Source organism: Triturus cristatus, chromosome 5_2 (assembly GCF_964204655.1).
Source record: "Triturus cristatus chromosome 5_2, aTriCri1.1, whole genome shotgun sequence".
Lineage (NCBI taxonomy): Eukaryota > Metazoa > Chordata > Amphibia > Caudata > Salamandridae > Triturus > Triturus cristatus.
In genome coordinates, this window is record NC_140588.1 from 1,073,441,426 (window position 1) to 1,073,469,333 (window position 27,908).

Here is a 27,908-nt window from a genome sequence, read left to right on the forward strand (position 1 = left end):
AAATAGCATACACCCATCTCTTGGACCTGCCACCCACAGGACCTTTAACAAAATCATTCAAATCTATTTTGTCATGTAACTTTGATAAATGAATTTTGACAGATGCCAAGGTGGAATGTCGCAGCCAGGACTGACATAATTTCCCTACAGAGTATGTAGTTACTGTATGTGACGACTCAAACCGGGGGTCCACGCGATCTTGAGTATACCCCGGTTTCAGTCCTAGAAAACGACGTTGACAGGTATCAGAACTGCTTTGCCAAATTAACCATCCCTCACTATTAAATTTCGAAATATTGAAAGATGAATTAGAAACTAATAACTGCAAAGCAGGAAGGGACAGATCTGTGTGATTATTCCAATTTGGGTAAGCACCCAGATCCGGCACAGAAGGCGAATTTAGTTTTTTAGAAGTGGCCAATCCGAAACAGGTGGTTTGGAAGATGGTTGCATTTAAAAACAACATATGATTTGGTACTAGACAGGCACGGTGTAAAGCTTCAGTTCCCTGAACCTGCCACGGTTTGGAACCCCAAACCGACTTAAGATCAATAGTAGCCTTCCATAGATCATAACCTTTGATTGACAACTCATCCATAAAGGACTTAGAATATAGCAATTTGGTGTGTGTCAGTCTAACCTTGGAGGCAGACTCAGGCTTAACTTTAAAATAAAAGGATGCCGGGGCTGAAACACCGAAATCAGTAAAATAAGTAAACTTATCAACTAATGTATGTGAACTGCCAAACGAGGGGGTGGGACAGTGTTCCCACTGTGTAAAATTTACAAAATTTCTAAACGAATTCGATTTATGCAGGAAGTGATTGCCATAATGTTGAAAACAATACTGTTCCGCATAATTAGCCGCATTTTCATACAAATCCTCAGCATCAAAGGCGGCATAATATTTCAAATCTGAAAACAGCGCTTCAATGGCGTGTACATCCCAATCATCAGAACGTATGTTCTGTTTAACTACATCACCCATAGAAACACAAAATACATTAGGCACATTAATGACCTCTGTAGGCCCATGAATTTGAAATTTAACTGCATCCCATGCGATTCCATCCATGACGGGCCAGGCAGTAATATTCACAAAAGTCTGGTCCCTTTTCATGATGTGGGATGAGGAGTGGGGAGCCAAAGTTCCATTGATAAATCTAATTGTCGATCGCTCTTTGAGATAATGGCCATCCACCAAACGGAAGAAAACTACAACAAATCCAATGGACATGAACAAAAAAATACTAAAAAGCATCAACCAGATGTATGTCCAAGGGGCTATCAAAAAATGTTTCTTAAACCAGCTTACAAAAACAGCAATGTTTGATGGGGGAGTTGAGGGCAAAGAGTTAGTGTCAAAGGAAAAACGGGACAGGCCAAGTGCTGTAGATTGTAAAACAGGCGAAGGTCCACGTGTAGGATAAGCATACTCAGTCTCTTCTGGCAAACCACCAGCCGGTGGTATCAGCAAGGGATCAGTAACTGAATGCATCTCGATGGCAACATCAGACAAGGTGGTAGAAGCAGGAACCATCATTGAATTTCTTTGCATTGCCTGGCATGAAACTGCCGGAGTCATACTAAGAAGTATCGGCCACTCGCTGAAGTTTGACATTGTCAATAGAGATGTACCTGTTTTCTTTGCGACCAGGAAGTGGAGGTAAAATGACTGTTCTTGTACCCTGCACTCCAAGCACTGGAACTGGTGCACGATAAGAGGGGCCGAACTCCTTCTTGTTCTCCACCTTCTCACGGACCAGATCACCAACTCGGGGTAGCCAGCCGGCTACCGGAATCTGAACCTCAGCTTCAGACGTGGAGGGCAAATGTTCTTTCGAAAGAGAGTCTCTGGCTTCTTGTAGAGTCTGCAAAACAGCACAGTGATCATCTACGTCAAAGGGTGCGGTCGACGCCGCAATGTCTAGACCATCAAGGTCTGGAACAAACATTCTGATTCCGAAGAGCATCATGTACGGGGTCCGCCCACCCAGAGACCTTCTAGGGAGATTATTTAGTGCACGTTGGACGTTATACAAATGGGCTACCCAGTTCCGGCCTGTGCCTAAAACACGTGCTGTCAATGATTGCTTTAAGTCACGGTTCATTCGCTCCACCACACTATTACCCTCAGGTCGGTAGGGAGACGAAAATTTGACTAGGACCCCCAAATTTCTCATAGCCTCCTTGTAAGCCTTAGAGGCGAACGCAGGGCCCTGATCAGAATGGAAGGTACCACACGCAAAAGTTCCCACAAAGACACGCAAATCCCTGATGACAGTCCGCGAGTCAGCACTCCTTTGTGGCCATACCCATAGAAAACGTGTGCACGAATCCACTGCAACCAAGATGTACTTGTACGCAGTATCAGAAGAAAAAGGATCGCAGTGATCTAAATAAACACAACCAAATGGCTTATTAGAGATGTACAGCTGAGTCTGTGGTGGGCGCGCAACAGTAGAAGGTTTAATCTGTTGGCAAATGTCACAATCAAGAACATAAGCGCGCGCTTGTTTATATAAACCAAACCACCAGTAACGTTGTTGTAGCAGAGATATTGTAGCTGACACACCGGCGTGGGCTGACGCCAACCCCTCGTGCGCAGCCAAGATCAGTGCTGGTCTGCAGTCCGCGTTGGGAATAATTCTGTCACCAACGTCGTTAATCCTCACTAATGGGACGTTATCAGGACTTAAATGATAAATATAACGAGAGGGAAAACCCTTCGGGTAACACCTCCCTTCTCTGTTGCAGCAATAGCTGCCAAGATGTCATCATCAATCTTACTTTTGGATCTTGTAACTGCTGCCACTAAGTATGTAGCCACTGCTGTTTTTGCTGCCTCGTCTGCTAAGCTGTTGCCGACAGCATGGACACCAAGTCGTTGGTGACCCAGAGTGTGAACAACACTCACGAGAGGGAGACGTTCTTTAAAGTCTGCCACTCGAACCCAAAGCGTTTTATGCTTAATTGTGCTACCTTTAGTGTCTCGATAATCATTCTGAGACCAGAAGTGTAAATTGTCATTGTAGGACTGGACACAGTAGAAGGAGTCACTCACTATAAGAGTAGTGACTCGGGGATCAGCAAACTCCAGTGCAAGCACCAGAGCCCGGAGCTCCGCAAATTGCGCGGTACAATCACCCAACGACTGCGTATGCACTGCATCAGATTGGAATTCACCATTTACGAATGTACCTACGACAATTGCGCAAGCCGCTGAATAAGCGTGCTTCGATCCAATTGCGGGTTGCGCAGACCCGTCAGTGTATATGACACAATGGTATTCCTCGAGCGGGCGCAAAGACAGAGGTGCCGGATGAACGAATTCATACTGCAAGTACTCTTGAGTCTGTAATGAGGCATCAAAGATGTAAGTGACGTCTGGCGACGTCAGTGTTGTGGCCCATTGTATCCACCGTGGATGCAAAGCTTTAGAATTTGGTACACTTGCTTTAGTCACTGCCTCTAAAGCAGGATATGGAGTTACAACCAGAATCTGTTTCCCATGCGACAGTGCGCGTTCCTTGAGGATCGCCATCTGCACAGCAGTCAGAACTTTTTTGACCGTGGAAAAACGTAATTCAGCAGAGGTGTACAAGTGGGATTTGTACGCAATGGGGACTGTGTCGCCCTCATTGAACGTCAAATACGTGAACCCCACGGCGCCTGGTACTATTCTTATTACCAGGTTAGTGCGGTTATCACGTGTCAGCAAGTATTGTGAAGCAAGAAGGTCAGCCTGTAAAGACTGTAAAATTGCAGAGTGTTCTAGCTGCCAGCTAGATTTCGAAAACGAAGGCTGTACCAAGGCGTAAAGCGGCTTGATACGCTGGTCATAATCAGGAATGTACGTTCGGCCGAAATTCAGAAAACCCAGCAGAGATTGTAATTTCTTCAGTGTCGTAGGAGCACTTAAGCGTGCACACTTTTCCAGAAAGTGGGGGGCTAACCCCTTACCTTCATTGTTGAGCTCGTAGCCCAAAAACAACACCGTATATTCTGCGATGTGAGACTTCGCAAAATTGAATTTGTAGCCATAGTCAGCAAAACTCACGATAATATTGTCAACCCGAGACAGATGCGGCATCAGCTCATCATCCGTAAGATAGATATCGTCAACATAGGAGTATGCTTCGGGGTCTATTCTTTCTAAGAGAGAAACCACGCGAGCAGAAAAGACGCCAGGGCTATTTTTGTAACCCATGGCTAATCTTGTAAACTGTTTTTGTTTTCCGCCTGAAGTAAACGCTGTCCACTGGCTACTCAGTGTGGACAGGTTGTGGCTAAAAAAGCCATTGGAAATGTCAAGTGTCGTTTTAAATCTTTTACGCACGAGACTGTCGACCAAAGCCGAGCTATGTGTATTTTGTACCGCGCAGGTCCGGCAATGGGAGTTTAGGTGCCGGTAATCCAAAACTAAACGGTACGAGCCGTCAGGCTTCGTTACAGTGAATAAAGGGTTATTCATAGGGGACACACATGTTTCAATAACACCCTGATATTCCAATTGTTCAAGGATTGCCGCGACGTGGGGTCTAGCTTCACGACGCATGGGATATTGAGGTTGAGGCTGGGGCATAGACCGCAATGGAATCTCATGGCAGGGGGACAATCTGTCCCATCCCACCTGAGTACGATACACCGCCGGCGCAAGCGCAAGCGCCCACTCCTCAGCATACACTTCAGCTTGGTCCTTAGGCACTGTGTGCGCAAAGGACGGGAGGATTACTTCCTCCCCTCTAGGAGCCTCTAAAATGAAAGCTGGGGGCCAATCTGCCTCCGCTAGGAGGATATCATAGGTGGTGGTCAGATTATCCCCAAAAATCCCTTTTATTGTACGTTGTATGTCACCCTCTATTAATAAGACTATTTCATAAAGTCTGTCAGGGGGAGCCACTCTGGTGTCAGCTGTTTCAACAGTAACCGAGATGTCAGTTGCTGTCACCGCCAGAAATGGACGCAGAGCTTGACGGACTATGGTAATTTCCGCTGCGCTGTCCAGGAGCGTCAGCGCCCATGTCCGGTTCCGAAGCTGTGTCCGCACTATCTGAGGCATACCTTGCCGTCAGAGCCGCCACTTTCTTCTTCTGAAACGGGGGTCTTTGTCGTGCAAATTCGTCCTGCTTGCCTTTACCCTCAGTCTGTCGGGGCTGGTCACGCTGTTGTGGAGCACCCCGACCTTTGCCACCGCCTCCGCCACCGGACTGTGTAGCCGATGTTTCCTGTGAAGAACGAGGAGAGCGCTGTTCAGAAACCTGAAATCTATCAGGAGACTTTATAGCAGCACGATCGCGCAGATCATAAGTGCGTTCACTACTAGACTGTACGGGAGAGGCAGGCCGAGAGCCCTGTTTCTGTTGCTGCTGCTTTCCCTGTTGTTTAACCTGCCATTTTTGTTTAGGAAAAAAGGGCCGTTCGTCCTTACCAGACGTTTCTGCCTTACCCTGCTGTTTTAGATCGGGATTCTTTATTACAGGCTTAACTCCTAAAGAGCTACGACCCAAATCCCGATATGCCTCTGCGATTATTTTCGCAAATTCCTGCGGTTTGTCCTCCTCAGCAACTCGTTTCAGTTCATTACGAACCTGGAAATGCAAAGCATCACCCTTCAGGTTACCAATTATCATGGTAGCCACCAGGTCAAATTGACCGAGGAGCCGCATCCCTAACTCTATCGCAGACTCCGCACCATGGTTCTCTTGAACTCTTTTGATAACGGAGGGCAGCTGCAACATAGACGGAGTGCCAAAGCACTGCGCGTACGTCGCTGCAAAGACCTTGCCCCAATTTACACAATCATCAATGTGGGGGACCAAGTCTTTAGGCAAACTAATGGTGAGGATCCTGTGTTTCTCCACAGGAGTAGTATTCGGGTAAACCGCTTCTATTTGGTCACATTTTTCAGCAAGCCAAAAGGGGAAATCATCCCTAGTTTGGGGGCGCTTGCCCATAACAGAATTAACCATAACAGGACTAATGACCACCGCGTGATGATCAGTAGGCTGTCCCGCAACAGCAGGTGCCCCCGCCTGCATATTGCGCGACACATACTGCACTAACGCCCTATATACCGTAATGAGGGCAGTGTGTAGTACACGCAACTCAGCCACCGTCACCGTGAGGTAACGGGGATGAGGCGTAAATCCGGCTAGTACCGGCCAAGTGGCCCCTGCAATTGACAAAGGGCCCATTCTCGGCGGTATAACCACATGGGGAAGGGCGCCATTAAACCAAATATGGTGCTGCCAAGCAGATATTGGTATTTCCTGTGTCCTATACGGCGTATAGTTCGCCGGCACTGCAGCGGCAGTGTAAGAATGAAAGGTGTCATCATCCCCCACCGCTGGAATCGTCACCCAAGAGTAGAACAACTCATAGGGATGAGCCACATCGGCTCCCACTACAAAGATGACGTTCATACCAGTGTCCGGTACCCCATACTGCGTCAAATGACGTTTCAGAGCTGCACGGCTATGCGCCGCAATATCCACCGACATTAGGACAACACACTTGAAACTATCAGTAGCACAAGGGTTCAATAACCTTTTTAATTATCAAGCTTGAAAGAACCTATATCAATAGACCTAGGTAGGTTTTAAATCCGTCAGACTTGTTATCCGGAAACAAGAATGAGGGTGTTGTGGACAAACGCGAGCACTACTAAGGCGTTTCAACTCATAGACCAAACGTTAGGTGCGCCATGTTGCAGGGATTCTGCTTATACACAGAACTATGCGTAGAACCCCAGGACCTCAGTGAGTTGTGGTGTACCAGAAACTCACCTCAGAACCCAGAACCCAGTATCCGGCTAGCATAAGTGTCCCATTCGTTATCCGAGATTCGGCTCAGAGATCCCAATGAAAAGACAACCCAGAACAAGCGACTCAGTACATACTCAGGAATGGTGGGAATCGGAAATACCTGTTCGTATATTATTCTCACATCAGTCCACAACAAGAATCAACAGAGACATGGTGAAAATAAAAAGAGTTTATTTTTATAGACCACGTGTCCTAACATGCAGTACTTTGGCTAATACAAGCAGACAAATGATTAAAATCAAAACCATCAACATAGTTACAATTCCATAGAATATAAAAGGGGTGATCATGTTATAATGACAGTGGATACTACCACTTTCCCTTTACTAAGAAGCTAATATTATTATTAGTCTAACAGAAGGTCTCTTAGGCTTGAATAGGGGACCCCATACCTCAAAGATCAGCTTAGTGAAATCACATCACAGGAGCATCAGGAGTCTTCTCGCAGGAAGGCTCGTCTTCGGTCTGAATAATAAACATGATGTCCGTGATATTAAAAGCACCAACTTTCAGGTATGTGCAGCTGCTCGTGTGTTATGACTAAATAGTGGGTCGATCAACCTAGAGTGGAAAACATGCATTGTCTAACAACTCAGACTGTTTGTCACATCGTGTGCAGACCAAGGTCGCTTCGCAGAGCTCGGGATGGTAACAACAGATTGCTCTCGTGTGAGGCAAAACTCGAGTCAGCAGTTTGTTTAAGCAATAACATGTGAACGCAGTGTCGTGTGCAAAAGCAGCAAGATGGCTTTCTAACTTCTGACGTGGTTATGCTAACTTAACAATGTATGTACGTATTAAGGGAGTCCTTACTACAGTCCACCAACCCTACATGAGTAGATAAGGATTATTAGTCTTGATAAAATGCCATGATCTTTTAGACAATAACAGGCATGAAACATGTGACCCTCTATTTCCTTACAAACACTATCTAGTGCCGGAATGGACCATTACATCCATCTCTCGCCTGAAGCCACACTTTCAACCATAACAAAGGAATCCAGTGATTAGGTAACCTTTTGATCTCCTTTAGTTATTTTTACTGCACATTATTTCCAATCTACTTACACTCATTCACACATTTCACTACCACACCTCACTCTTCACATCGGCAAAAAGAAAAGAACTTCGACAAAGAGCCCCTCTGGGCCTGTTGGGCATTGCTGTGCCGGCCCAACGAGGAGCTGCCTGATGATGAAGCATGACACCACTTGGGGTATGTGAGGGCCCTTGCTTCTAAGGGCACACTCCCCCACCTTGCCTCGACCTTGATTCCTCTACAGGAACCTTTTTTTGACAAGTGAGCTGCAGGGGCACGTATGCTGGACCTCTTGAAGCCCAAGTCCCTCCTTTTTCGTTTAACCCTAAGAGAACCCTGACCGAACCTTGGCATACTGCCACAGCAGCCTGCATGTTTTGGTGCAGATAAAAGTGAAGAGTCGACCAGGCACACATCCGTGTGTGCCAGGCCTATAAGCACCTCAGGAGGCTTAGGTAGGTCACCCATACAGCAGGCCTTACAGCACTAAGGTAAGGTGCAATATACCTCATGTGAGGGCATAACTGCATGAACAGATATGCACCTGCAGTGTCTAAGTCCATTCTGAGACATTAAAAGTGCACAGTGAAGCCATATTGAGTACATGGGCTGGGAGCCTGTCACTACGAGTTCCACAGCTCCATGATGGCTTAACTGAAACCAAAGATGTTTGGTACCAAACAGCTCAGCTTAATAAATCCACACTGTAGGAAGGTGGAATCTGACTATATGGTTGCCCCCAACTTTTTGCCTGGTTTTTGAATGGTTTTTGACTAGTCTGGCTGGGATCCTGCTATCCAGGACCCCAGCCTATCTGCTTCCTCCCTAAAACTGATGTGAGTACCCTAGGTACATACCAATTGGATACTGAGGACACCCTATGAGGCCCTTGTAGATGGTACCCTAGGTACCCAGGGCATGGATCCCTCAGAGGCCTACCAGGGGCTGCAGCACTTATTGTGCCACACCTGGGACAGCCATACAAACTGACACCACCAGACCACTACTGTAGTCTAGGTAAGGTGGTGCTTGCACCCCTTACAGGGATACAGGTACCCTGTATCCCACCCCATTACAACACATATATCCTCATAGGTCACCCCTAAAGCAGGCCGTGCTAATCCTACAAGGCAGGGTGCTGAGATGTGTGTGAGGGGGAACCCCTACCTGAGTAGGGCCCCTCTGCAACCTTCATTAAAATTAGTGCGAGGTTGTTTGTAGTGCAGCCATACCATATACTCTTAACCGCATTATAAGTATATCGCGATAGCGTGATAACTTGAGAATGGCTACACAGAACCATATCGTGTTTGGTGTCAAACATGTAGGAATCATACCCCCAGTCCAGCCATGGGCATGAGGGCATGATATGGGAAAAGCGGCAGAATTTAGACACCAATATAAAAGTGCACACGTATCACAAAATGGATGCTACCCGCCACCCACACGACTCTGGCTGCCTGTTGCTGGGCAGAACTCCAGCCACGGCAGCTGGACAATAGGGATCCTGTTGCAGGGAGGTGCTCCCACCTCCAAAGACAGACTATGTGGATTGGAACTGGGTGGGTGCACCATAGGATGCCTTTCAGAGTTGCACGTAGGCTGCTACAGCGCCTACATTCTGCATACACATCCTGGAACCGGTTCAGGGGCATCCTGCCCATCGCCCAGGCGGGAAACACACAAAGGGGAGAGGGTGTAGCCACCCTTTCCCGCCTAACCTCCCATTGGTGGTCTCTGATCTGGACCCTCCCCTAATCCTTTGGATAAAGGTGAATACTGTGTCCCCAGAGCCTCAGATTAATCTTGGACTTCACAGACTTGACCTTCGACGAGCTGCTGCCCAGCTGACTGAAGAAATCTCCCTTGGGGTAAAGGAGTTACCCCCCTGCTTGGCAGGCACCTGAAACACTGTAAGTGACCTGATTGGAACTTCGCTGCTCCTTCGGACATCGACGACTCCTCTCGACCTTGAGGTGGGTTTCCTAGCATCTCAGAGGCCAGTGAGTGTGCTCAGCAAATCTGAGCACCGTGGACCGCGTGGGTGCCGAGATCCCCAATACCCCAGGACACCGGCCACCTCTTGCACAGCACACGACCCCGACCAGTGGGGAAGTTGTGCTTTGGCCTAATATTGAGCCAACCTCTCAGCAGCAACTGTGCCAAAGATCAGCGCCCTAGCCCACTCCTGTGGCCCGTGGGCACCCTTTTACGCACGCCAAATTGCTGCCTCCCATGGTCCCTTGTCTCTCAACTTGTGGGCCCTAGCGGAGGTCAATCTTTACTTTTAAGAGCTCCCCTGGTTGCTCCAGGCCTGCTCTCCAGTCTCCTTGAATGAGACCTCTCTCAGATCTCGTGGGTCTGCACCAGTAGCTTATTTGTTCATCTTGCATGGGTTGCGGTTGCCAAGGCTTAGTGGATCCAATCCGGACACTAACACCGCAGCAACCCTCATCCGTCGTGGGACAGTCGCCCTCCAGAAGCTGGCCTTCCTTGAAGCCTCCCGGAGCCTGTGGCTGCAGATCCAAGCTACACCTTTTCCACTTGAAGCACCTGACATTGAAGGGCTCTTTTCCTTGAGCTCCCTGGTCACTGTGCCGTGACCCAGACTTTGACCCCTCTGCTTTCAGGTTCTTCTCTTCAAGATCTACAACTTCATTCTTCACAACATCATCGACGCTTTTGGCTAGCAGCAGTTTTGTACATTTTCCCACTGAAAATCAGCCCGCGACCCAACATCGAAAACGACCTATGCACCCGGCTTCCCTGGGGCAGGTAACAGTGGTACCTCGGTACTCTTGTGGTAGTGGGCTCCTCAAAAGCTTAACTCTAAGCTCCTAACTTTAAACTCCTGCTAGAAGTGTCTTTAATCTTGTAAAATTCAACCTCGACATTCTCCATAGGCTTTAATAGAGATCCCGATAGCAGCTATTACCACTGCACGCGTCTCCCGTGGGTCCCCTTCATTTTTACCTTGGGTGGATTCTTAAGGGGCCAGCGATCCTAAATGCCCTAGGCATTGTCTGTAGAATTGTCGTGGTTCTTATACCACTTTTTTAATATATGGTTTGGTCCCCCCCTGGGGCCCTGTGATTCCATTGCTATTTATTGTATCTATCAATGCTTGTTTGAATTGTAACTTTGCCTCTAGCCTCATAAAGAGACTTGTGGGATTCTGTTTAGAATAAATACATATATTGTATATATATACCTGTGTGGACTACTCTTTCATTTGGTCATTCAAGATGTTATCTATGGTAAAACAATAAGTTTAACACTCCTTCAAGACTTAGCCTGAAGGCTGCTCTCCACAGCTACCACTAGGATAGCTTTCTTTAAAGGTTGTCTTTTAACCTATCACCTTAAGAGTCGAATTGGACTGGTGCAATGTGTCTCCTATAACTAGAGGACAGCATATGCCAGGCCAACTTCTCACACACACTGGATTTATTAAGAAATGCACCCAGAGGGCATCTCAGAGGTACCCCTGAAATCCTACTAACTCGCTAATGTGTGTGCCTGACTGGTCTCCACCAACCTGCTACCTTTAGACATGTTTCTGACCCCCGGAGGTGGGAGCCTATTGCCCTTGTGGGTCAAAAACAAAGCCTGCTCTGGGTGGAGGTGCTTCACACCTACCTTCAAGCAGGAACAGCATAGAAAGGGGGTGAGCCTCAAAGACTTCCCGTCCTTTGTTATTCTTACCCGGGCCTCTCCAGCTAGTGGAGATTCCAGCCCACCTGACCAAGCACCATTTTTGGCGGCAAGGTCGGCGGGAAAATTAGTAAGCAAGAGAGGTGAGTCCCCCCTCAGCCATAGCCACCATTAAGGTGCCCTGATTTGAAGTGACTCCCTCCTTTCAGAATCCTCCATATTATTTTGGAGGACTGTAGAAAATAGGGTTAGGGCTATGCCCCCTCCCCAGAGGGAATGGACATACAAAGGGTGTAAGCAGCCTAAAGGTAAGCAGCCCATTGGCTACTACTGTAGTGATCGCGGATGTTCTGCAGGAGCGTCCGGAACGTTGGAGAAAGTCCACAGTCGTCCCCCACGTTCCTCCGACTCTATCAAACACTAGAGTACGAAGGACCCGCTGGGGAAAACAGGGAAACAAAACAAGGATAGGTGGGGGAACACAGGCAGGTCTTGAAGGATGATTCTGGCAGCCGAGATAGCAGGAAGGTGATGGTTCTTTATAGGAAGGAATAAACGAGCCTCTCCGCTGTAACACAAAGGCAGGTAAATGAATATAACTACAGCACTACCTTGGAGCTTTATTCACTTCATTCCCATCCACACACCTACCGGGATTAATGTCAGCCTCCTGGATAATGGCCTGCAGGAATAAGTAGGTATAACTCTGCACGACCCCCTTATGATCGGTTCCCAGAGGAGGACTCAGATACACAATGTGTAAGTCACTTTACAGGCTGAGAACAACAAAGATAGGTTTCATAAAAGAGGTAAGGGTGTGAGTCCTCATATGCTTATACAAAGTGTAGGAAGGTCACGTACCGTGACTCTTAAGTAGGTAGGTGGAAAACCTAATCCACTGCTCAATGGTCCTCGCAATAAATCACCCTAGGATGCCTGATGCGGGTCGAAGAGAACATAGGGTAGGGACAAGTAGTGGATGCGCCAAGGAGGCTCTTGATGCTAGAACTGGGGTGAGAGCACCAAGTCTGACTCCAACTAATGCACAAGACGTGGAGTCGCTCCAACAGGAGGCGTAAACACAACACAATACAAGCCTGATTCTGGAAGTAGCAGGCTGACAAACAACACGACACAACACAAGCCTGATAAGCAGGGGTAGGGTTTAACAGGCTTACATACAACCTAACACAACTCTAGCCAGAGGGGTACATTCTGGAGAGGGATATCAGCAAAGGAGCAGTGCAGGCTATGGGAATCACTAATCGACAGCCAACTTCAAACTCCGAGGTAAGGAGAGACGAGTGACGGGCGACCCCCGCACTGCTAAGTAACACTTAGACCTTACTTGGCAAGGCGCAACACGCCTGGTCGCTCTGGTGGAAGGAGCGCCAACACGCTCGGCCGCTCGAATGGAAAGAGCGCCTCTAAGTTTCACCGGCGGGAACAGCGGTAGTAATCCCGGAGCCGGGACGCGTCTGAATCGACTCGTCCTCGGCTTCGCGCTGGAAAACAGGAAGTACGAGTAACCGGAAGTCAGGCAACAACGATCAAGACGGAACTGGGGCTCAGAGCTAGAACGCGAAGCGGCGTCTGCACGCCCTTCGTCGTTTAAATACACACTGCACCCAGGGGCCGGACCGCGGGGCATGACAGCACACTCCCCCCACAACGCCCTCCCCCTGGTTTGGGTTTATGAGGGTACCTAAGGTGAAACAGCCGCACCAACCGGGGAGCATGCACGTCAGAAACTGATACCCAAGAGCGTTCCTCCACCCCGTATCCTTTCCAATGCACCAGATACTGGAGGGTCCTGCCCGATAAGCGAGAATCAATGACCTCCTCAACCTCATACTCGTCAGTATCTTGAACGGAGAGAGGAGCGGGCCTCTTGGGGACACGCGTACCAGGTTCAACAGGTTTGAGCAATGATACGTGAAATACAGGATGGATCTTAAGGGACGCAGGTAGTTCTATCTTCACTGCCACCGGATTGACCAGCTTTACCACCTTGTAGGGTCCGATGTATTTGGGATTGAATTTGCGAGGACCACTGAGTTTAATGTGTTTCGTGGAAAGCCACACCTTATCCCCTGGAGCGTATATAGGTTCCAACCTCCTGTGCAAATCAGCCCCCTCTTTGTATCTCACTTTGGCTAACTCTAGATCTGTCAATGACTGCTCATGTATGTCGTGTAACTTTTGTACCAAGTCAGTGGCAGCGGGAGTCGGGCTGTCAACAGGAATCCCTAGAGGTAAGAACCTGGGATGAAACCCTTGAGAGCAGAAAAAAGGGGTCAGTTGGGTGGAAGAATGAGGGCTGTTGTTATACGACATTTCTGCCATCCACACCCACTCATCCCACTCAGCTGCAGATTGTAAAGCTTGAACCCTCACATATTGTTCGAAGCACTGATTGACCCTCTCTGTTTGGCCATCCGACTGGGGATGATGACTGGAAGAGAGTCTAACATCGATCCGTAACATCCTGTCAGGGCTGTGGTAGGCTCAGCTAGATTTCCGACATTTTGCATACACTCTAGGAGTCAGGCTGGTCGTTTGGTAGGTAGGCGTAGAAAGATTTCAGTTCGATCGCTTGCTGCCTTCTTGCGATCCTTTAGCGCTTAGGATTCAGGTACACACCCCCCCTCAAGATGGCCGCTGGCTGGTACATCTGTTTTCCAGTTATTTTTAGGTTCATGCAGCGGTGTAGTCTTTTCTCAGTTTTTTGAAGTGCGCGAGCGCGTCCTCAGCGCGGCGCACTTCAACCGTCAAAATTGGTTTGACAATACGGAGTTTCCTATCGCTCCGTATTTCGTCAGAAGCACGCCCCGTCAAGATTTTGGCAGTTATTTCTGAGAGAGCCAACTTCCCCTAAGGTTCCTTCCCAGTCCCAAGTCATTTGGGTTCCAGTTATTTGCTCACTCTCCTCAGGAGTACAGTTCTAGTTTTTAGTCACAGCGTGAGGTGAAGAGTCCAATTCCTTTCCAGTTCCACCACTTCTCGACGGACAAGAAGAAGGTAGAATCAATTCTCGAGCTTCCCCTTCAGAGAAGTAAGTGCTGATTTCTTCCTATATCTCGTGGACTCTGGATTCCACTAAGAGCTTGTGACTTTCTATAAACTATTTGAGAGAATAAAGAAGCGCAATCTCTAAAAGATCCACAGAGCTCCAGAACATTTTCGGAAAGAAAGACTAGAGAGAAAGTAGTCGCAAGAAACAAGTGAGAACTAAAAGAGACCTTGCAAGAGAAGCAGCATAGCATATATAATATATATATATATACATATATGAATTGAACTTTCAACCTAATATTTCTGCCTCGCTCTGGAAGTAGAAGAAAGAGTATTTAGTGAACATTTATTTGAACATCACTCAATAGTAGAATACAGGTAACTACGGACTTCAAGGGGAGGAGGTGTGGAAGGGATATGAGGAAGATCAGGTTTACATATGTTTCTATTTGCAGGAGTGGTACCCACCTTTCAACTCCACTACTCACCCACTAGAAGGTATCTACCAAAGCAGAGAGCGGCAAAACACAGTGTCAGGACAGGTACAGTAGGTTAGAGGTCATGTAATTTCTGTGTAGAGCTAGTGGTAAGAATTGTTGTTAAGTAACTCTCGTTGCAGGAATCGGAAGACAAGGTCCGAGTCCAGTCCAGGAAGAAGACGCAGTGTTGTCTCTCTTTTCTGTCCAATTCCCCTTTCCCCCTCTCTGCTGCTCGTGAGCCTCTGAGCTCGCGGTAGCGGAGTGGTGGAGTGGAGATCAAGCATCGGCTCCTGTGGAAAAGGCTCAATCGACTCAGGTACCTTGACTGAACCTTGACAGATTGAAGTGCCAAAACAATTAAAATTCCACCCGAGCACGATGGCTGAGGGAATTGATGTAAAGGCTCTAGCAACGGTGTTAGATAGTATACAGAAACAGCTAAGTGACACCTTGGAAGATAACAAGTCCCTGAGGGAAGAGGTTAGGAAGTCTGCCCAAGAAGCTCGTTTTTTGCGTCAGCAGTTTGACGAGTTTTCCGGAGGTTCTCCTTCCTCAGTTAAGGAAGATAAGCCTCCTTCTTTTGCTCCTGCCCCGTCTGCTGCAGAACTCACTACTCAGGTTATTCATGCCATCTCCCCGACAATTCCATTGGCAGCTCCAGAAAGATTTAGTGGGGACCCACACAAGGCCCAAATTTTTCTCACGCAATGTTCCTTACACTATCTCTGTCGGCCAATCATTTTTAAGGAAGATCAATCTAAAGTGGCTTTCATGCTGTCGTACCTGAGTGGAGATGCTGCTGCCTGGTCCATGCCCTTGGTGAACAACAATGATTCCATTTTGTATGATTTTGAAGGATTCAAGAGAGAATTTTTACGGATTTTTGACAGAAGAACCATCTCCCAATCCACGGACAATGAGCTGTTAGATCTTAAGCAGGGGAATCGTGAATTAGTGGCATACCTGGCCCAATTCAACAAACTAATTGTGGAAACCAGTTGGCCTGAGGAAAAACGAGCTGCAATTTTCTATCGAGGCCTAAAGGACGAGTTAAAGGATGGTCTATCACAGATCCCAAGGCGTCCTACAGAGGTCTCTGAACTAATTGACTTAGTCCTACAGATTGATCAGCGACAAAGCGAAAGAAAGAGTGAGAGACGTAAGGAATTTAGGAATGTCCCACCTCGGTTTGACAGAATAAAATCAGAAGGATCAAGGTTAAAGGAAGCTGTGTCTGAGGAAGAGCCTATGCAAATTGGTTCAGTAAGAGGGCCATTGTCGAAGGAAGAAAGGGAGAAGAGACGATTGGGCAAGTTGTGCATGTACTGTGGGAACTCTGGTCATTTTGTGCGGGAATGTACAAAGAGGCCCAAGAACAATTTTGGGTTAAAAGATCGGCTCCACCAGTAGAAGGGGTTGCCCTGGTGGAAGCGAAGGAACAGTCAACTCCAGAACCAAAGTTAGTGGCAAATACCTTGCAATCATCGGCGCCACATTTTTTTTTTTTTTTTTTTTTTGGAAACCGTTTATTGCAGTTTGAAAAAGTTACAGGTATGGGCCTACAACCACCCGGCCGGCCGCTAGAGTGACAAAAGCATATTACATACATACAGTAAGAGTCTCTTGGCGGTGCAGATTGGGGAAGCAGAAGACATCAATAGCGCAGGCCGCATAACTCCAAGCCCACAGTACGGTTTCCTTTTATCAAAACAAAACAACACAAAAAAAAACACACCCGCAAGGCAACCCGCAATCCAAAATGACGGCACGAGCTCTGTAAGTGGGGGATCCCAACATCGGCGCCACATTTGATCATTTCTGTGCAAATAAGATTTGGAGGACGGATCAAGGAGGGGATTTCTGTCATGATTGACTCAGGGGCAACTGGAAATTTTTGCGACATAGGTTTTGCCAAGTCTCTCGGAATCACCTTTTTGAGAAAGGAAAGGCCAGAGCCGGTTCGCGCAGTGGACGGAACGAGCTTGTCCTCCGGTCCTATTGTGTATGATACTGAGAGGATCCTGTTGAGTGGACCTGGACAACATCTTAGTTCCTTGCAATTTAGTCTGATCGACGCTCCACAATTTCAGCTGATTTTGGGTCTGCCTTGGCTCACTGAGCATAATCCGCAAATTGATTGGGCCAGACGTTCGATTTGCATGAACTCTGAGTATTGTCTACGTCATTGCTTTCACACGATTCCAGATTCCCCAGAAGTTTCTCAATCCCAACTTTTAGCAAGCTTCCCCAAGACAATTTGTGCGCTTGACACCCAAGAAATTCCCCTTGAATACGAAGATCTGGCCTCAGTGTTCGACGAAAGAGAGGCAGAACGTTTGCCACCTCATCGGGAGTACGACTGTCGAATCGAGCTTGAGCCAGGAGCCTCCCTTCCCTGTAGTCGGATTTATGCATTGTCTGAAGCGGAAAATGCCCATCTCAAGGAATATCTGAACAGATACCTGGCCAACGGATTCATTCGCCCTTCCCAGTCTCCAGTTTCGTCCCCGCTTTTTTTCATCCCCAAGAAGGATGGCCAATTAAGGACTTGCATAGACTATCGCGCCCTTAACTTGGTAACCAAGAAGAACCGCTATCCGCTTCCCTTGATCTCGGAGCTGTTAGACCAGGTGAAAGGAGCGAAAGTTTACTCAAAATTGGATTTGAGAGGGGCTTACCATTTGGTACGTATGGCAGAAGGCGAAGAGTGGAAAACCGCCTTTCGTACTCGTTTTGGTTTATTTGAGTACCAAGTCATGCCATTTGGCTTATGCAATGCTCCGGCTGCTTTCCAGCATTTTTTGAACGATGTTTTGCGAGAATTTTTAGATCGCTTCGCAGTGGTTTACATAGATGATATCCTCATATTCTCTGCCAGCGAGGAAGAACATATCCAGCACGTCAGATCCATTCTGAAGAAATTGCTTGAAAATCAACTTTTTGTCAAATTGGAGAAGTGTGTTTTTCATACGACTCAAGTTGAGTTTTTGGGATTTGTGTTGTCCTCAGATGGAGTTTCTATGGATGAGTCTAAGGTGCGAGCTATCAAGGAGTGGCCCTCTCCGCGTACAGTAAAGGAGGTACAGAGTTTCCTTGGATTCGCCAATTTTTACAGGCGATTTATCATCAACTTTTCTGAGCGAGTTTGTCCTCTTACGAGATTATTGAAGAAGAAGACCAAATTTGAGTGGAATGCCGAAACGGAATTAGCATTTAACGAGCTCAAGAAAATCTTTGTATCATCTCCAATCTTACTCCACCCGGATCCGGGAGAACCATTTTTTGTGGAAGCAGATGCCTCCGATTTGGCCATCGGTGGGGTTTTGTCCCAGCGACATAAGCAGACAGGTCAGCTACATCCTGTAGCTTTTCGCTCTAGGAAGTTGTCTGCGGCTGAAATCAATTATCCCATTGCGGATAAGGAACTGTTGGCAGTCAAGGATGCCTTCACTGAATGGAGACATTATTTGCTGGGAGCAAGGCATGTGGTGACAGTATTTACTGATCATCGGAATCTCCAGTTTTTGAAATCTGCCCGTACCTTGACCCCACGCCAATTGAGATGGTCTTTATTTTTTGCAGATTACGACTTTGTTTTAACTTACAAACCTGGATCGGCAAATGGGAAGGCGGATGCCTTATCTCGCCTAAATGTGAGCGCTGACAACAAGACTGCAGAAAGAGGAGTCATCATTCCAGCGGAACGGATAATCGGAACACTCTCCTACTCCGAAATAGAACAGAAGTTACCAAACTTGCGATCTTTGGAAGAAGTTAGAGACTGGACGGCAAAAGGGAAAGAATATCAAGTCAAGGATGGAAGACCCGTCTACCAAGACAAGTTGTTCGTGTCTAGTCGGGAGCTGCAAGAACAAATCATTGAACACTTTCATGACAATATGCTGGCTGGGCACAAGGGAGTGAAGAAAACTACAGAATTGATTCGAAGAGAGTTTTGGTGGCCAGCAATGGAAGCTCAGGTGCGGCAGTATGTAGCTACTTGCGAGCCTTGTATCAAGGGAAAAACACTTAGAAGGGCTCCCCAAGGGTTTTTGCAGCCATTGCCCCCAGCCCCGTACCCGTGGCATACTATTTCAATGGATTTCATAGTGGATCTACCTTCCAGTGTGGGACTATCTGTCATTTGGGTGGTGGTGGACCTTTTTTCTAAGATGAGTCACTTTATCCCTTTAAGGGCCCTCCCCAATGCTACCCAGCTGTCCAAACTGTTCACACAGCACATTGTCAAGGCCCACGGAATCCCCAAGGTTGTTATCTCTGACAGGGGTCCTCAGTTTGTCTCTCGCTTTTGGAGATCCTTTTTGAAAAGATTGGGTGTAGACTCTCGTCTGTCTTCCAGTTTCCATCCTGAGACTGACGGACAGACCGAGAGAGTGAATCAGGAGCTGGAGCAGTTCCTGCGCCTGTTCTTGATGGACCAGGAGGGAGATTGGCCAGACCTGATTTGGGCGGCAGAGTTCGCTTATAACAATGCAGAGCATGCTTCCACGGGTTTCTCTCCATTTTATTTAAATTCTGGTCGTCATCCAAACGCTTGGGTAGACAAGGAGTCTAGTGATGTTCCTGCCGTGGAGACTGTGGTTCAGGATTTACATAAGGCCTATCAATTAGCTACTAGAAATCTGTCTCAGGCTAAGATTTCTTACAAGATGCAGGCCGATAAGAAGAGACGTCCCAATCCTGTTTACAAGAAGGGAGATCTAGTCTGGTTGTCTACTAGAAATTTACGTTTGAAGGGAAACAGAAAGTTTCAGCCGAGGTACATGGGTCCCTTTCAGGTAGACAGAATGGTGAATCCAGTCAGTGTGAAGTTAAGTCTTCCTCCTAGGTTGAGGATACATCCAGTTTTACATGTCTCCTTGCTTCAGAGTAGTCCAAAAGGGGTTAGGTACAGAAATACTCCTTCCCCAGTTTTGGTACAAGGGCAGGAGGAATTTGAGGTGAAAAGAATACTCGACTCTAAAGTTCAAGGAGGGCAAATTTTCTATCTCGTAGATTGGAAAGGTTGTGGTCCAGAAGAGAGATATTGGGAGCCCCAATCCAATATCCATGCTCCCCGTTTGCTGAGAGATTTTCACCGCACACACCCCACTAAGCCCAAAAGGGTTAGGGAGGGGGTTTTGGTGGGAGGTACTGTCAGGGCTGTGGTAGGCTCAGCTAGATTTCCGACATTTTGCATACACTCTAGGAGTCAGGCTGGTCGTTTGGTAGGTAGGCGTAGAAAGATTTCAGTTCGATCGCTTGCTGCCTTCTTGCGATCCTTTAGCGCTTAGGATTCAGGTACACACCCCCCCTCAAGATGGCCGCTGGCTGGTACATCTGTTTTCCAGTTATTTTTAGGTTCATGCAGCGGTGTAGTCTTTTCTCAGTTTTTGAAGTGCGTGAGCGAGTCCTCAGCGCGGCGCACTTCAACCGTCAAAATTGGTTTGACAAGACGGAGTTTCCTATCGCTCCGTATTTCGTCAGAAGCACGCCCCGTCAAGATTTTGGCAGTTAGTTCTGAGAGAGCCAACTTCCCCTAAGGTTCCTTCCCAGTCCCAAGTCATTTGGGTTCCAGTTATTAGCTCACTCTCCTCAGGAGTACAGTTCTAGTTTTTAGTCACAGCGTGAGGTGAAGAGTCCAATTCCTTTCCAGTTCCACCACTTCTCGACGGACAAGAAGAAGGTAGAATCAATTCTCGAGCTTCCCCTTCAGAGAAGTAAGTGCTGATTTCTTCCTATATCTCGTGGACTCTGGATTCCACTAAGAGCTTGTGACTTTCTATAAACTATTTGAGAGAATAAAGAAGCGCAATCTCTAAAAGATCCACAGAGCTCCAGAACATTTTCGGAAAGAAAGACTAGAGAGAAAGTAGTCGCAAGAAACAAGTGAGAACTAAAAGAGACCTTGCAAGAGAAGCAGCATAGCATATATAATATATATATATATACATATATGAATTGAACTTTCAACCTAATATTTCTGCCTCGCTCTGGAAGTAGAAGAAAGAGTATTTAGTGAACATTTATTTGAACATCACTCAATAGTAGAATACAGGTAACTACGGACTTCAAGGGGAGGAGGTGTGGAAGGGATATGAGGAAGATCAGGTTTACATATGTTTCTATTTGCAGGAGTGGTACCCACCTTTCAACTCCACTACTCACCCACTAGAAGGTATCTACCAAAGCAGAGAGCGGCAAAACACAGTGTCAGGACAGGTACAGTAGGTTAGAGGTCATGTAATTTCTGTGTAGAGCTAGTGGTAAGAATTGTTGTTAAGTAACTCTCGTTGCAGGAATCGGAAGACAAGGTCCGAGTCCAGTCCAGGAAGAAGACGCAGTGTTGTCTCTCTTTTCTGTCCAATTCCCCTTTCCCCCTCTCTGCTGCTCGTGAGCCTCTGAGCTCGCGGTAGCGGAGTGGTGGAGTGGAGATCAAGCATAGGCTCCTGTGGAAAAGGCTCAATCGACTCAGGTACCTTGACTGAACCTTGACACATCCCACAGAGATTCCTCCAAAACCGAGACACAAATTGAGCCCCCCTATCAGAAATTAAGACCGAGGGAAGACCATGGAGACAGACAATATGTTGCAAGAAGACCGAGGCCAAAACTGCTGCTGTGGGTAACCCCGTCAAAGGGATAAAATGAGCGGTCTTTGTGAAATGATCCACCACCACCAGCAAGGTGTTATTAAGCTTTTTGGTCAGCGGTAATTCCACGATTAAGTCAAGGGAAACTGTGTGCCACGGGCCGGGAGGAGAGGCGAGAGGGAGCAGCAGACCCACTGGTTGTAGATGAGAAACCTTGGATTGTGCACAGACATGACATGACTTCACATACTGTTCTATGTCCCTCACCATATTGGGCCACCAAAAACGCTCACGTATAACCTTGGTAGTTTTCTTAATGCCTGGATGTCCCGACAAAGGGTGTGAGTGATACCACTCCAATACCTGAGTTTGCAAGTCAGAAGTGGGCAACACCACCCCTCCCCGAACACACACAAAACCATCTGTCTGAACCCACTCCTCCGCCCCCACAAAATCACACATATTCACAGAGAGTTGACATTCACGAAGCCTATCCCGAAAGACATTCTCCGTGAGCACCCCCCCTACGAAGCACCGCTCAGGGATGACCAGGGGCACGGCAGTGGGCACTTCGGGAAGCTGAAAACCCAACCGGGACAGGGCATCGGCCTTACCATTGCTTCTCCCAGGGCGGAATCTGATGGTGAAGTCGTACTCACAAAAGAACTGAGTCCATCGGAGTTGCCTCATGGACAGGGCTCTGGTTGACTTCAGATATTGGAGGTTGCGATGGTCCGTGTACACTACAACTGGGAAACGAGCAACTAATAGGTACTGCCGCCACTCATCAAAGGCTTTCTTGATTGCCAGGAGTTCCTTATCTCCCACCGCATAGTTAAATTCAGCAGGAGTGAACTTATGAGAAATATAGGCTACGGGATGGCATGCCCCCGTCACCGGATCGGTTTGACTCAAGACCCCTCCCACTGCCACTTGGGAAGCGTCAACCTCAACTACATAAGGCAAGGCTGGATCCGGATGACGTAAGATTGTAGCGCGCGTGAAGGCCTCCTTCAAACTCCGAAAGGACGAGTCAGCAGCAGCCGACCAGACATAAGGAACCCCCTTTCGCAACAAGGTAGTAAGAGGATGTGCCAACTCTGAGTACCCTTGAATAAAACGCCGATAAAAATTGGCGAAACCCAAGAATTTCTGCAGGTCTTTAACGGTACCCGGTGCCGGCCAGGAAAGGACAGCCTCGACCTTAACTGGATCCATGCGAAGTCCCTGTGGGGAGACAATGAAACCCAAAAAAGGCACTTCACGTGTATGGAAGGTACATTTCTCTAGCTTGCAATATAAGTCATGTGCCTGCAACCGTTCCAGTACTTGTCGGACGTGGTCAACATGTTCGTCCATAGACGCGGAGAAGATCAATAAATCATCTATATAGGTGATGACATGGCGATCCAGCATGTCCCAGAGTACTTCATTTATGAAGAACTGGAACGCAGCAGGAGCGTTACAAAGCCCAAAGGGCATTACTAAATACTCAAACAATCCGTATTTAGTACAGAAGGCAGTCTTCCATTCACCTCCCTCCTTGACACGCACTAGATGGTAGGCGCCTCGCAAGTCCAGTTTGGTGAAATATTTGGCATTGCGTACTCTGTCAAGGAGGGAGGCAATCAGAGGCAAAGGGTATCTGTTCTTAATAGTGACCTTGTTCAATCTCCTATAATCAATGCAACACCGAAGACCCCCCTCACGCTTAGGAATAAAAAACAGTGAAGAGGAGGCTGGAGATCTGGAAGGCCTGATAAACCCTTTCTCCAACATCATATCTAAATATTCTCGGAGATATACATTTTCTTTCTCAGTGAGGGCGTACACTCTACTGCTCGGGATACGTGCTCCTGCCTCCAGATCTATCCGGCAGTCATATACCCTATGCGGTGGAAGAACGTCCGCCTCCTTGGCATCAAAGACGGCGCTCAAATCACTGTAGCAGAGGGGCAACTCAGGTATGGGTTCAGTCTGATCTTCCACTACGGTCGGGTGCGCAGGAGCTACTGCAATCCGAGACTCCGTAAGTGCAAGTCGCCGAAACGTGAGAGTGGCGGACTGCCAATCAATGATGGGGTTATGTGTCTGCAACCAGGGGATGCCTAAGAGCACTGGTATTTGAGGGGAATGGATCAAGTCAAATTCAAGAGTTTCCTGATGGTCGGGATCTATATGCATGTGGAGACAGACCGTCCTGTGGGTAACCGGGCCAGAAACAAGAGAACGCCCATCTATCGTAAAGACCGTATTGGGCACCTCTTTCTTGATACATGGAACTAAATTGTCTCTTGCCCATCTTTCATCCATAAAATTACCCGAGGCCCCAGAATCGATCATGATGGCTACATGTAACCCTAGCTGTGCTACCGAGAGATAGGCTGACACATATAAATGATTAACAGGTCTGGGTTCAAGTTCGGAGGTGGAGACTGTCAATTCAGATTCGCCCAAGATTCCTGTCTCCATGCATCCCAGGCTTTCTAGTTTCCCGAACTCTTGGTAGACGTTGGTTTAACAGGGCAGGACTGCAAAAAGTGGCCGGCCTTCCCGCAGTAGAGACAAAGTCTGTTGATTCGTCTTCTTTGTCTTTCCTCGGCTGTTAACGGCCCTCTCACTATCCCTATTTGCATAGGTTCGCTCTCATCCAGCCCTTTAACCGCCTCTACTACCTTGGTCCTGGTGGGAACATAGCGTGACTCTCCCTTCCCCTTTTCTTGCTTCCGCTCCTGAATACGATGTTCTATTTTTACCACAAGGTCTATCAACTCAGGACAGGCAGTGGGGAGGTCCACTATTTGCGAAAGGGCATCCTTTAAATCATCACGCAGCCCTCTGTAAAATAGAGTACCTCGCTTTTCCTCAGGCCAATTGGACTCCACCACCAGTCTTTGGAAAGTAGTGATGTAGGACACCAGGTCTTGACTACCCTGTTTCAAGGCCAGTAACTCAGAGTCTGCGGAGTGTGTATAAGTGTGTTTATCAAATAGTTTGCGGAACTCCCTTTTGAAGGCTTGGTAATCATACAACAAAGGGTCATCACGGTCTACTAGAGGTATGGCCCAGTCTGCGGCCACCCCACTAAGATAGGAAATCATGAACGCGACCCGGGCCTGATCAGTGGGGAAGCAGGTGGCTTTACAAGAAAAATGTAACTGGCAGTGACTGAGAAAGGCAGCGCACCGAGAAGTATCCCCTGAGAATCTTTCTGGCGGAGCTAATGGGATGGAAGTAGGGGTGGTGACCTGTATCACAGGGTTGGTGGCGTCTACTCTCCCTCCCGCTGCCCCCATACCTTGACTGCGCTGGAGGTTATCTAGTCTAGCGGACAGGGCCTGGGTTTCTGCTTGCAAGTTGCCGAGCATGCCGGCAACATCAGCAAGCGTAACCACACCAAGTTCCATAACGCTCGGGCAGAATATTCTATTAGGCTTCGCGTTCTGTAGTGATCGCGGATGTTCTGCAGGAGCGTCCGGAACGTTGGAGAAAGTCCACAGTCGTCCCCCACGTTCCTCCGACTCTATCAAACACTAGAGTACGAAGGACCCGCTGGGGAAAACAGGGAAACAAAACAAGGATAGGTGGGGGAACACAGGCAGGTCTTGAAGGATGATTCTGGCAGCCGAGATAGCAGGAAGGTGATGGTTCTTTATAGGAAGGAATAAACGAGCCTCTCCGCTGTAACACAAAGGCAGGTAAATGAATATAACTACAGCACTACCTTGGAGCTTTATTCACTTCATTCCCATCCACACACCTACCGGGATTAATGTCAGCCTCCTGGATAACGGCCTGCAGGAATAAGTAGGTATAACTCTGCACGACCCCCTTATGATCGGTTCCCAGAGGAGGACTCAGATACACAATGTGTAAGTCACTTTACAGGCTGAGAACAACAAAGATAGGTTTCATAAAAGAGGTAAGGGTGTGAGTCCTCATATGCTTATACAAAGTGTAGGAAGGTCACGTACCGTGACTCTTAAGTAGGTAGGTGGAAAACCTAATCCTTGCTCAATGGTCCTCGCAATAAATCACCCTAGGATGCCTGATGCGGGTCGAAGAGAACATAGGGTAGGGACAAGTAGTGGATGCGCCAAGGAGGCTCTTGATGCTAGAACTGGGGTGAGAGCACCAAGTCTGACTCCAACTAATGCACAAGACGTGGAGTCGCTCCAACAGGAGGCGTAAACACAACACAATACAAGCCTGATTCTGGAAGTAGCAGGCTGACAAACAACACGACACAACACAAGCCTGATAAGCAGGGGTAGGGTTTAACAGGCTTACATACAACCTAACACAACTCTAGCCAGAGGGGTACATTCTGGAGAGGGATATCAGCAAAGGAGCAGTGCAGGCTATGGGAATCACTAATCGACAGCCAACTTCAAACTCCGAGGTAAGGAGAGACGAGTGACGGGCGACCCCCGCACTGCTAAGTAACACTTAGACCTTACTTGGCAAGGCGCAACACGCCTGGTCGCTCTGGTGGAAGGACCGCCAACACGCTCGGCCGCTCGAATGGAAGGAGCGCCTCTAAGTTTCACCGGCGGGAACAGCGGTAGTAATCCCGGAGCCGGGACGTGTCTGAATCGACTCGTCCGCGGCTTCGCGCTGGAAAACAGGAAGTACGAGTAACCGGAAGTCAGGCAACAACGATCAAGACGGAACTGGGGCTCAGAGCTAGAACGCGAAGCGGCGTCTGCACGCCCTTCGTCGTTTAAATACACACTGCACCCAGGGGCCGGACCGCGGGGCATGACAACTACCTTCTGACCGTGTAATGCTCCTAAAGTTTGTGTTTAGGGGCACCTCTGAGCCTTACTCCTCAGATTACCAACGACCTACGAAGAAGAGGACAAAGGAGAGCGGATCCCTGCACAACAAGAAGCTTCAGCGACTGACTTGGTCCCAGCCCTTACAGCCTGTCTGCGGTTTTCGACCGGTGCAAGCTTCCATGACTCGTACCGCCAACCAGTGACCTCCAAAATCCTGAGAGGACTGCCTTCCTTAGACTCCTCATCTCCCATGGACAGCAGACCAGTTCAAAAGAAACCAACTTTCAAATACCAAAGCTCTGCCTGCAAAACGGTGAAACCGGCTACCTCTGCACCCAACGCCAACGGTCCGAGTCCAAGTGACCCACCGGTCCAGCAAAGTTTCCCAGCGATTGAGGGCAAGGGTTTACTGTGGGCTGACCCCTGCTGGATTCCACATCGACGCCTGCAGCCTCTGATTGACAACCCCCAACCGCGACCTGCCCCGTTAAGCTGTTTTCCAACAACAAAGCACACCCCTGCAACTGGAGGCCATGGGCCTTGGGGAGATCAACCGACTGTGTCCCAATGCTCCAGCACATCCCAACTTACCTATGCTACTGTAGGTTTTTAATTTGGCCTCCTGATCTGAGCCTGCACCCTTTTTTACGACTTTGAGATTCCCCATTGGTTTGCATTGGGCACCCAACGACGCCTTGGCATTCTGCACCCGGCCACCCCTGTGATGCTGGAGGTGTATGTTTGGTGCTGCCTTGTGGCCCCTCTGTTCTTACCTTAACCCCTGGAAATTGGGTTACCAAACCGTGCTACTTACCTGTAAGTAGTACAACTTCGATTGCCCCCTCTCTCTATTGGATAACATTGGGACTAGATACTGAGTTTGACCTCTGCACCTGTCGCCCCAGTGCCGCTGGTGGTGCAGTTTTGTCACTTACCTGAACCTTGCCTGGTACTGATTCTTTATCCAGAAACTCAATATTGTAAATCGTTTACTTACCAGCATATTGTTGATTGTGTTTTTCATCCTATAGATTAACACTGCATTGTTGAAGAATGCACAGTGTCCACTTTTTACATTGAAAAGACATTGCAAAACATATTTACATGCAACAAAGTATCTTTGGTTCTATAAAATAAATATACTAAAAGTATCATTTTTACAAACCATTGGTATTGGATTTAGTCATTGAGTGTGTGTATCATTTAGTGCCTGTGTGTTACAACAAATGCTTAGCACCGCCCTCTGATAAGCCTAACTGCTCGCCCACTCTACCACAAAAGATAGTGAGTTGTAGCTGGAAAAGAGGCACCCTCATGGATAACAGTGATGGTGGAGTGGAGATGTCATTGCTTGGTAGTTTCAAGTAGGGTAGATGACTTGGAGAGGGGAGGTGGTAGTGTCCTGTTGTGATAAAGTAGGATTTAGGAGATACTTTATCCATTCTAGTCACAATGCTTATAAGATGTGGGCTTCCACCTGGTTTGACATGAGCATGTCTTTGTTGGCCACTTCCATGATA

At 47.8% G+C, this 27,908-nt stretch overlaps 1 protein-coding gene across 1 annotated transcript in view; it reads right to left on the reverse strand.

Moving 5' to 3' along the window:
• Positions 1-27,908, reverse strand: part of LOC146829691 (testis-expressed protein 11-like) — a 218,558-nt gene that overhangs the window by 182,458 nt on the left and 8,192 nt on the right. The gene's annotated exons all lie outside the window — the stretch shown is intronic.